We start from the raw sequence: 12,185 nt of genomic DNA on the forward strand, positions 1-12,185 counted from the left end.
GTGTTCTCCTTTAGGATTTTGATGGACTCCTGTCTCACGTTTAGGTCTTTCAACCTTTGGAGTCTATTTTTGTGTGTGGTGTAAGGAAATGGTCCAGTTTCATTCTTCTGCATGCGGCTGTCCAATTTTCCCAACACCATTTGTTGAGGAGACTGTCTTTTTGCCATTGGACATTCTTTCCTGCTTTGTCAAAGATAAGTTGACCATAGAGTTGAGGGTCCATTTCTGGGCTCTCAATTCTGTTCCATTGATCTTTGTGTCTGTTTTTGTGCCAGTACCATACTGTCTTGATGATGACAGCTTTGTAAAAGAGCTGGAAGTCCGGAATTGTGATGCTGCCAGCTTTGCTTTTCTTTTTCAATATTCCTCTGGCTATTCGGGGTCTCTTCTGGTTCCATACAAATGTTAGGATTATTTGTTCCATTTCTTTGAAAAAAGTGGATGGTATTTTGATGGGGATTGCATTGAATGTGTAGATTGCTCTAGGCAGCACTGACATCTTCACAATGTTGGTTCTCCCAATCCATGAGCATGGAACATTTTTCCATTTCTTTGTGTCTTCTTCAGTTTCTTTCATGAGTATTTGATAGTTTTCTGAGTACAGATCCTTTGCCTCTTTGGTTAAATTTATTCCTAGGTATCTTACGGTTTTGGGTGCAATTGTAAATGGGATCGACTCCTTGATTTGTCTCTCTTCTGTCTTGTTGTTGGTGTATAGGAATGCCACTGATTTCTGTGCATTGATTTTATATCCTGCTACTTGACTGAAATCCTGTAGGAGTTCTAGCAGTTTTGGGGTGGAGTCTTTTGGGTTTTCCACATACAGTATCATATCACCTGCAAAGAGTGAGAGTTTGACTTCCTCTTTGCTGATTTGGATGCCTTTGATTTATTTTATTGTCTGATTGCTGTGGCTAGGACTTCTAATATTATGTTGAATAGCAGTGGTGATAGTGGACATCCCTGCCGCGTTCCTGACCTTAGGGGAAAAGCTCTCAGCTTTTCCCCATTGAGAATGATATTCGCTGTAGGTTTTTCATAGATGGCTTTTAGGATATTGAGGTATGTACCCTGTATGCCTATACTCTGAAGAGTTTTGATCAAGAAAGGATGCTGTACTTTGTCAAATGCTTTTTCTGCATCTATTGAGAGGATCACATGATCTTGTTCTTTCTTTTGTTAATGTATTGTATCACGTTGATTGATCTGTGGATGTTGAACCATCCTTGCAGCCCAGGGATAAATCCCACTTGGTCGTGGTGAATAATCCTTTTAATGTACTGTTGGATTCTATTGGCTGGTTTTTTGGTGAGAATTTTTGCACCCATGTTCATCAAGGATATTGGTCTGTAATTCTCCTTTTTGATGGGGTCTTTGTCTGGTTTGGGGATCAAGGTAATGCTGGCCTCATAAAATGAGTTTAGAAGTTTTCCTTCCATTTCTGTTTTTTGGAACAGTTTCAGGAGAATAGGTATTAATTCTTCTTTAAATGTCTGATAGAATTCCCCTGGGAAGCCATCTGGCCCCGGGCTTTTGTTTCTTGGGAGATTTTTGATGACTGCTTCAATTTCCTTAGTGGCTATAGGTCTGTTCAGGTTTTCTATTTCTTCCTGGTTGAGTTTTGGTAGTTGATACATCTCTAGGAATGCACCCATTTCTTCCAGGTTATCTAATTTGCTGGCATAGAGTTGCTCATAATATGTTCTTATAATTGTTTGTATTTCTTTGGTGTTGGTTGTGATCTGTCCTCTTTCATTCATGATTTTGTTGGTTTGGGTCATTTCTCATTTCTTTTTGATAAGTCTGGCCAGGGGTTTATCAATCTTGTTAATTCTTTCAAAGAACCAGCTCCTAGTTTCGTTGATCTGTTCTCCTGTTCTTTTGGTTTCTAGTTCATTGATTTTTGCTCTGATCTTTCTTATTTCTCTTCTCCTGCTGGGTTTAGGCTTTATTTGCTGTTCTTTCTCCAGCTCCTTTAGGTGTAGGGTTAGGTTGTATATTTGAGACCTTGTTTCTTGAGAAACGCTTGTATTGCTATATGCTTTTCTCTCAGGACTGCCTTTGCTGTATCCCAAAGATTTTGAACAGTTCTGTTTTCATTTTCATTGGTTTCCATGAATTTTTTTAATTGTTCTTTAATTTCCTAGTTGACCCATTCATTCTTTAGTAGGATGCTCTTTAGCCTCCATGTATTTGAGTTCTTTCCGACTTTCCTCTTGTGATTGAGTTCTAGTTTCAATGCACTGTGGTCTGAAAATATGCAGGGAATGATCCCAACCTTTTGGTACCAGTTGAGACCTGCTTTGTGACCTAGGATGTGATCAATTATGGAGAAAGTTCCATGGGCACTAGAGAAGAATGTGTATTCCATTGCTTTGGGATGGAATGTTCTGAATATGTCTGTGAAGTCCATTTGGTCCAGTGTGTCATTTACAGTCATTATTTCCTTGTTGATCTTTTGCTTAGATGATCTGTCCATTTCAGTCAGGGGGTGTTAAAGTCCCCCACTATTATTGTATTGTTGTCAATGTGTTTCTTCGCTTTTGTTATTAATTGCCTTATAAAATTGGCTGCTCCCATGTTAGGGGCATAGATATTTACAACTGTTAGATCTTCTTGTTGGAGAGACCCTTTAAGTAGGATATAGTGTCCTTCCTCATCTCTTATTACAGTCTTTGGTTTAAAATCTAATTTGTCTGATATAAGGATGGCCACCCCAGCTTTCTTTTGGTGTCCATTAGCATGGGAAATGGTTTTCCACCCCCCCACTTTCAATCTGGGGGTGTCTTTGGGTCTAAAATGAGTCTCTTGCAGACAGCATATTGATGGGTCTTGTTTTTTAATCCAATCTGATAGCCTGTGTCTTTTGATTGGGGCATTGAGCCCATTTACATTCAGGGTAACTATTGAAAGGTATGAATTTAGTGCCATTGTATTGCCTGTAAGGTGACTGTTACTGTATATTGTCTGTGTTCCTTTCTTATCTATGCTGCTTTTAGGCTCTCTCTTTGCTTAGAGGACCCCTCTCAATATTTCTTGTAGGGCTGTTTTCGTGTTTGCAAATTCCTTTAGTTTTTGTTTGTCCTGGAAGCTTTTGATCTCTCCTTCTATTTTCAATGACAGCCTAGCTGGATATATTCTTGGCTGCATATTTTTCTCTTTTAGTGCTCTGAAGATATCTTGCCAGTCCTTTCTGGCCTGCCAGGTCTCTGTGGATAGGTTTGTTGCCAATCTAATATTTCTACCATTGTAGGTTACATATCTCTTCTCCTGAGCCACTTTCCGGATTTTCTCTTTGTCTCTGAGACTCGTAAGTTTTACTCTTAGATGTCGGGGTGTTGACCTATTATTATTGATTTTAAGAGGGGTTCTCTGTGCCTCCTGGATTTTGATGCCTGTTTCCTTCCTCACATTAGGGAAGTTCTGTACTATCATTTGCTCCAATATACCTTCTGCCCCTCTCTCTCTTTCTTCTTCTTCTGGGATCCCAATTATTGTAAGTTGTTTCGTCTTATCGTATCACTTATCTCTCGGATTCTGCCCTTGTGATCCTGTAGTTGTTTATTTCTCTTTTTCTCAGCCTCTTTATTTTCCATCATTTGGTCTTCTATATCGCTGATTCTCTCTTTTGCCTCATTTATCCTAGCAGTTAGTGCCCCCATTTTTGATTGCACCTCATCAATAGCCTTTTTGATTTCGACTTGGTTAGACTTTAGTTCTTTTATTTCTCCAGAAAGGGTTTCTCTAACAACTTCCATGCTTTTTTTCAAGCCCAGCTAGTATCTTTAAAGTCATGGTTCTGAACTCTAGGTCTGACATCGTACTAGTGTCCATATTGAGTAGGTCCCTGGCTCACGGTACTACCTCTGGTTCTTTTTGCTGAGGTGATTTTTTTCATCTTGTCATTTTGTCCAGAGGAGAATAGATGAATGAGAGAACAAAATGCTAACAGGTTAACAACGTCCCCAGCAAATATACTGTATACAAATCAGAAAAGACCTGAAACCAGGGGAAAAGAAAGGGAAAGAAAGAAAAAGGAAGGAGAAAAAAAAAAAAGATAAAAACAAAAACAGAACAATACAAAAAAAGCAGAATATGATCAAATATGATCAGGCTAGTGCATAGATCAGTGCCACACACTAGATTTTGGGCGTATTTTGGTCTGTTAGAAAAAAGTGCCTCCTAAAATTTTAAAGGAAGAAAGACATATATGTACAAAATAAGGGTCGATACAATGAAGGGATGGAAGATGACTGTAAAGATGAAAATTATAAAATATTTTTTAAAAGGAATTGATAAGTTGTTTGAAAAAAGAAAGAAGAAGATTTAAAAAAAAAAGAAAAAAGGGAGAGAATGTGGTCAGGCAGGAGACTAGAACAAAGCTATACACTAGTGATTTAGGGTATATTTTGATCTGTTAGAAGAAACTGTATCTCAAAATTTTAAAGAGAGAACAACTTATAAATATACGCCAAAAATAAGGGTAACTACTATGAAGGGATAAAATATGACTCTAAAAATGAAAAATAAAAAATGTTTTTTTTTTTAAAAAAGGGATTGATAAGATGTTGGTTGAAAAAGGGAAAAAGAAAAATTAAAAAAAAACAGTTAAAAAAATTAACTTTGATGAACTAATGAATCATGGTAAAAAAAAAAAAAGCCACGAATTCTATGTGCAGTATTCCCCTAGCGCTGGAGTTCTCCCGTTCTCCTTGATTGGTAAACTTGGTCTTGGCTTGCTGGCTGTTCCTGCTGATCTTCTGGGGGAGGGGCCTGTTGCCGTGGTTCCCAAATGTCTTTGCCGGAGGCGGAATTGCCCCGCCCTTGTCGGTCTGGGCTAAGCAAGCTGCTCAGGTTTGCTCTCAGGAGCTTTTGTTCCCTGCCAGCTCTCGGTACAGCTTTGGAGGACCAGGGCGAAAATGGTGGCCTCCCAATCTCCACCTGGAGGAGCTGAGAACTTGGGGCCCCGCTCCTCAGTGCTCCCCCAGAGAAAAGCAGTCACTCCCGTCTCCCCGGTCTCCGGCCGCACTCCGTGCTCACCCGGCCTGTGACCGAGCGTTTCTATCTCCGGCACCCGACCCCGTGTGGAGTCTCCAAACCCAGCAGATCCCTGCGGTGCGCTCCCGCGCCGCCCTCCCAGGGGAGGAAGGGGAGTCTCCCCGGCTCTGCCGCTTGTTGGGTCCCTGCTGGAGGAGCAGTGGCCCGACTGGGCCGCGGATCACAGTTTATGGCCACCCCGAGCTGAGAGCCCGCGCCTCGGCTCCGTCTCTGCAGCCGGCTTCCCCGCTCCGATACCTGGGAGCTCTGCCACACTCAGGCACCCCCGGTCTTTCTGTGACCCCGAGGGTCCTGAGACCACACTGTCCCGCGAGGGTTCCACCCCCCGCTTAGCCACTGCAGAGACATCCCTCAGCGGAGCCGACTTCTAAAAGGTCCGATTTTGTGCTCCGCGGCTCTAGCACTTGCCAGAAGCGGCCGACGGAGGCCCCTCCCCCGCCATCTATCCTCCCGAATATCGCCTCGGATTCACTTCTCCGCACGTCCTACCTTCCAGAAAGTGGTCGCTTCTCTGTTCAGAGAGTTGTTGCTACTCTCCTCTTCGATCTCCTGTTGAGTTCGTAGGTGTTCAGAATGGTTTGATCCCTATTCAGCTGAATTCCTGAGACCAGACGAAGTCCAGGTCTCCTACTCCTCCGCCATCTTGCTCCGCCCCCCCAGTTGCATTTTTTTTAATTGGCTCCATGCCCAATGAGGAGTCCAACATGGGACTTGAACTCATGACCCTCAGATCAAGACCTGAGCTGAGATCAAGAGTCAGAACCTTAACTGACTGAGCCACATGGGGTCCCCAAAGAGTTGTCTTTTTAAAAATAATCATACTTTTTATACTTGATTTCTCACAACTAGTTTACATGGTTTTTGTGCTTTCTACTAATGTTACTTTAGAAACTGCTCACTTTTGAGGGTTTGTTTGGATTCAGTTAGCTGAAGAACACCTCAATGAGCGCTTTTAGAGAAAGCACATGAGTACTCTTTTGCTTCATGTTTGACTCCTACCTTGTGATTAAAATACCTGTTTGGTAATAGAAATCATTAGTAATAATTCATTTCCTTCAAATCTTCCATTGCATTCTTGTGTTTAATCCTGAGGAGGCATCTGAAGGCAGCCTGATTTCTTCTTCCTTCTGCTGGTAACAAATTTTATTCTATTTCTATTTATTTGACACTTTCAAATTCCTTCATTTTTTAAAGGTAGGTGGCATATATTGGTCTATTTCAATTGATTTTCCTTGGTGTCTAGTTCACCTATGCATCCTGCAGATCCAGTTCTATTACTCAAGGAGTTTATTCTATTTTGATGATTACTTGTGCTCCTTGTTCTTCAGTGTCTTATGAAAATCTAGTCAGTTCTAATTCTATCTTTCCTTCTCAACTTTCAGTAACTTTTACTTAGTGCACCTCCTTTAAGCCATGCTTACTTGGATTTTCTGCTGGGCAGCCAAACCTAATATGAGCAGATATAATAGACATGCGCTTTCATTACCACTTCAGCAATACCAAGTGTGGACAAGTTAGCATTTCCAGCAGTGCCATTTTATCTCTGTGTGCTTGGGGAAGCTGCCTGGCTGGGGACAGCTATCAATGAACTCTGGTCTGTTCTGCTTGCCTTCAGTTCCTGGACACAATATGTCTATGCCTGATACCCTTTCTGGTGCTGCTGTCTGAAATATCACTGACAAGCTCTGCCTGATCAAGAAGAAACCTCACTGTCCACTGGACTTTCTGCCTGGTGTATCTCTTTCACAGATTGCTGCAAACACTTCTGGTCCAGGACACAAGAGGAAACCCATTTGAAGCATTCAGTATCAATCCCAAGTCATATCTTGGCTATAAGTCTCAGACTCATTCTTCCTGACTTTCATACATTAGCAGAATTTTTACCAATATTTCTTCACTTTAATTTCTCCTAAGCTGCCTTATCAGAAGGAAGAGCTAGGATGTTCCTTTAATCTCATTGTAACTTAATAAAAAATATCAAAAGAGATTTTTAGCATATGGATAGAATTTATCTCTCACCATAAATCAGGGCTGTCCCATATATAGTAATATAACATTATATATATTTCTTTCTCTGGATGTTTTGATCTAGGTCTTAAACCTGGAATTATTTAGATACCTGTGCTCAAATTACTGACCTACTAAAAACTCTTGACCCTTAGTAGTAATGAGCAATCATTGTTTTTCAATGAATAGTGTGTCTCAGGTTTTTTTAAAAAGTGTTAGTTGTAAATAAATGTGTGTTTTTAAAAGGTCTGCCTGCTGCATCTTTATTTTTAATTTTTACTACATCTTACTTTTTATTTTACATCCTCTGGTGCATGGCTCAGACCCTCTCTCTACAGACTCAAGGACTTTAATCGTTCAGTGCTATTGCCTGCTGAGAACTCACAGCTATGTCTCTCTCCTGGGCATTGCCATCTGTGGAAGGAAGCTGCTATATGCTTCCCTCAGGGGTGGTCCGTATACGAGGATTGGCCTAATGCAGAGCCTGACCTCTTTCCTCCCTTTGGGCCATCTCTGAAGGACAGTTATAGATCAAGTGCTGACCTGATTGAGTAGTGCTATAAATGTAAAATATTTGCATCAGTCTTCGAGGACCAAATGTAAAATTTTCTCATTAATAATTTAAAAATGTTTTACTCCATATTAAAATGATAAATTCTAAACACATTAGGCTCAGTTAAATATATTATTAAAATTAATTTCACCTCATTTTCATTATTTTTTTAAATTGGTTACTAATAAATTTAAAGCCACACATGTGGCTTTCATCTGTGGCTCATTTTTTTTTTTTTTGGCTCACTTTTTATTTCCATAAGACAAGCACTATGTAAGAGAACTAGCAAAGCAGTTGGTGTGTCTAGGATGGAATGAGAGCAAGAGAGAAAAGTAAGAGAGCAGAACAGAGGGTTAATGATGTTCTAGAACAAGAAGGGCCCTATAGGTTTTTGTAAAGATGTTAACTCCTACCTCTGAAATACAAAATACAAACCACTGCAAAGTCTGGGGCAGAGAATACTTATTCTGACAATTTTTAAAAGGTTGCAGTGTTGAGCCTGGACAATAATGAAGCAAGGGCAAAGGTGGGAAAATTACTTGAGAGGGTATTATATTAAATAAGGCAAGAGATGATGGTGACTTCGGCCAGAGTAATGCAGAGAATTTTGTCCAGAAAGCAAACAAATAAAAAAGATGAAAAGTAGGAGAGGAAAGATAATGAAAATAAGGAACCCTAGAAGATTCAGAGAAGGGATAAAATAAATGAAGAGCAATAATAAAAGACAATTTCCCAAACTTGAAAATGAGTCTTCAATTTGAAAAAGTCACTAATTAAAACAGTAATCAGCAACAGAGATATTGTTGTGAGATTCAAACATAAGAGAATAAAATGGATACACTAAAAACTTATGAAAGAAGTAAACCAGATCACCTGCTAAGAATCTGAAATTTGACTTTTCAGCAGAAACTTTGAATACTACTAGAATATTGATTACTAGTAGTATTTCAAATGGAGAAGTAAAGAAAGGATGATGGGTTTGCATGTAGAGAGCATTAATCCTGGACTAGAGAGAAGGATACAAAGCTGCAGGGGATGTAATTAATAGTGTGTTAGGATCTTGGCTTGAAGACCAGGAAAAATTAGTGACAGAGGTCAAAAGACTTGTCAATGTCTTTTGAAACATTGAAAAATAGAAATAGGTACAGAGGGATTTAAGCAGACTTAAAATTGTTAAGTATAGGAAATTTAAAAAGTGTTATGTAAGTAGTGAATTACATCAATAACATCATGTAAACACTGGTAACAGTTTAAACCCTCAAATTGTGATGAATTATATTGATATAATGGGAGAAAGGAAAATACAGATGAGTGCACAACAAAGCCAAATTCTTATTTACTGTTACAGGAATTGGATAATGTTTAAAATTGATGAATATATACTAATACCAATTTACATTACATATAAACATAAAATTATTTACTGAATATATTGGGCGGATGGTAGATTAATAGATTGATAGGGTAGATAGATAAAGGTAAACACAAAAAACAGTAGAAAATATTTGTCTCTTGGAAAGCAGAATTAGGTGCTCAGGATAGCTACAGGGAAATACTGATTTTTCTTATAAGTGTTGGGTACTGTTAACTTTATGTGATGGATTCGATTCTTGTTGTTAGTTTGTCACTCCTTTATGGTAACTACAGCCTTGTTACGACTGCAGAGCCTCCCACTATGGACAGAGACACTTTCCTCACCCTCTGCTATGGGGCTTGGGTCTATAACCGTCTGATTTGCTTTTGGAGATGGAATGACAGCCAACATCAAACATACACAGATGCTTAGAACACACTTTTGTGATTTGGTTTTCCCAAGCATGCCTGAGACCCACCAGGAGTAGAACAGGGAGGAAACCTGTGGGGTCAGCTTGAACACAACTCAAACCATGAAGCCAAGCCCAGCCACTCCAGGTCAAGTCCTGCGGACCCACAGCCAACCCATGAGCAAGGAGATGAGTGGTATTTGGTATAAGCCACTAACAAATGCAATTCATGGAATAAGTTACCTCAAGCTTTGAGGTTGATGAGTTAATCAAAAGTTAAAGGTTCTCAACATTTATAGTATGTATACTTGAGTAATTTCACAAAAAATAAATTTTAAACTCATTAAAAACAATAGTAATAACAAAGAGGAACTCAGTTGAAAAGTTAGGATATCATACGCTGGAATTCCTCTTAGTCTCTAAAATCATCATATCTCTACCTGTTTACTCCATGATGACAGCCCCACAATCTATTTTCCTATTCTCCAGAAGCACAAATGACTTAGCACGAGCTACCTGTTGGATCACTGTCCTCCAAAAATCTGGACTTAACCATGAGAGCACATCTTTTGCTTGAATCAGTTCTTGTCCCCTCTTAAGAAAGCTACTCTAAATTTCTGACCATTTGGCCATGCTTGACATTTAAGGCTTTCTCAATTCTTTCACTTGTGTGTGCCTCAGTTTCCTTGTTCTGGGAGTATCGCTATCAGCTTCTGTCCTATGTTCCCTGATTCCATTGTTGAAAGGAGAGTTCATGCCATGAGTTTAGAGCAGCATGAGATCATGAGTTGAAGAGGTCAGGGAAAGATTCATGGGCACAAATCATAAAGGGATTGAGTGGGTTTTGAAGAAAAGATAAGCTTTGGCTGCATAAAGCAGAGTACACAGGGGTCTCCTTTCTAGCTTGTGAAATAGAAAATCACTTTTAAGACCCCCAAAGGGAAATCAATGGCTTCCTCCCCCATGGAGAAACTTTCCTGTCTTAACGGGAACAACATAAATAACACTTCTATTATAAGAAAGGATTGGACTCTTATTAAGACCCATAAATCAACAGTTATTTTATTTTCACAGAGCAACCCCCAAATGTAATTTTAAAGTGAAAGGATATTTTAAAGGGCTTGTGGGTATATATAATTTATATTTCTTCATATAAATATGGTACTGAGATATCTACTTACATTTGAATAATTATTGGGACAATACACCATTTCGCTATGTATAGAAAGCCAGATACAATGTGTAAAATATGGGGCTTTAAATTACTATCAGTTCATATGAGTATCATCAGTGAGTGTTGAAAAAAGCTTTAGAGTCAGAAGGCGGGGATCAAATTCTAGCTTATGTCTCTTATAAACTGTGTAATTATGATTTTTGTTGTTGTTGTTTTTTACCTCTATTAACTTCGTGTCATTACAGGTGTCTAGCACATAGTTTGGACTCAATCCATGCTCATTAAGAAAAAAAAAATAAGTCAGTGAATAATGCTGGAATAAGATGCCCGAGGTCCTGAGGGGAGGTGGCTTCCCCTCAGCTCACAGAATCTGTGACACACTCAGGGCTGGGAACCAGTCTGCTGCCTCCCAGTTGAATGTTCTTTTCCTCAGACTCAGCTAGCTATATTACTTTTTGTGTCCAGGGGTGGAAACCAAATTCAAGATTTTATTTATTTATTTTAAGAGAGAGAAAGAGAGAGCGCATGAGCGAGGGGGAGGGGCAGAAGGAGAAGGAGAAGCAGACTCCCCGCTGAGCAGGGAACCCAATGCAGGACTCGATCCAGGACCCTGGGATCATGATGTGAGGTAGACACTTAACCGACTGAACCACCCAGGCACCCTGGAAACCAAATTCAAATTACTAAAGAAGAGGGGAGAGAAAAGGGAATTGAAGACTCAGCCCTGTAAGTGTCTGCTACATCATGATATAACATTTGATTATCCATAATTTTTTGTATTACAGGTATTCACACTCTCCAGGAGTTAATGCAGTCCATAGAATACTCCTGGGAAAGATAAAATTATTTCTGCTTATTTCTGCTTAAATTTTACTCAAGATTTTAAAGTGTTACTTTCTCAAAATAAAAATGCCCATTCAATTACCATTTAAAACAGATAAAAATAACATATTTATTAACTTTAACAACAAGAAGTCTTCAATTAAAGTGTGTGAAATAGGACTAATCTGATATTTAACTAGACAGTTTGGCTGTTTGTTTTTTTCTTTCTTTATTTCATAGTTATGCTCGCCACTGATCTTGAAGTTTCCAATTACGAGGAAAGCATTTCAATTAAGAATACCCCAAAATCTACTTCAAAATGATTAAAATATTGTCTTTATATGTTCAAATAACTTAAAAGCTACACTTGAATGCCTTCCCATTCTCTACATCATCCCAGAATGTTACCAGAATGACCATATCTTATAAGACAAAAATACCACATCTATTCAAGGAAGGAAAAGCAGAAAAACTGCTAAGCTGGTTACTGGGCATAATAAAGACAAAAGAAATAAAAACTATTCAATTGAAAAGAATATATTTGTTATCTATGTATGTTCACATGGTCTAGAAGAATCTAAGTGCCAACCTTAAATATATCTTCAGAAGACAAAACCAGAAATCGTTTTGAACACAAATGTATACAGGATCAAGTACGAAAGTACGTGCCTCACAACTGTGGAGTCAAATATTTAATTACCAGTCTAATTTCTGTAGACTAAAATAATGGCAGAAAGGATCACACAGCTAGAGCCATGGGATTTAGAACATACTTTACTTTACGGATACCGTAGGGCGTCGTAAAAGG

This window comes from Eumetopias jubatus, unplaced genomic scaffold (genome assembly GCF_037043125.1).
Source record: "Eumetopias jubatus isolate StellerSeaLion01/CBP00866 unplaced genomic scaffold, mEumJub1_p1.0 scaffold_10, whole genome shotgun sequence".
Lineage (NCBI taxonomy): Eukaryota > Metazoa > Chordata > Mammalia > Carnivora > Otariidae > Eumetopias > Eumetopias jubatus.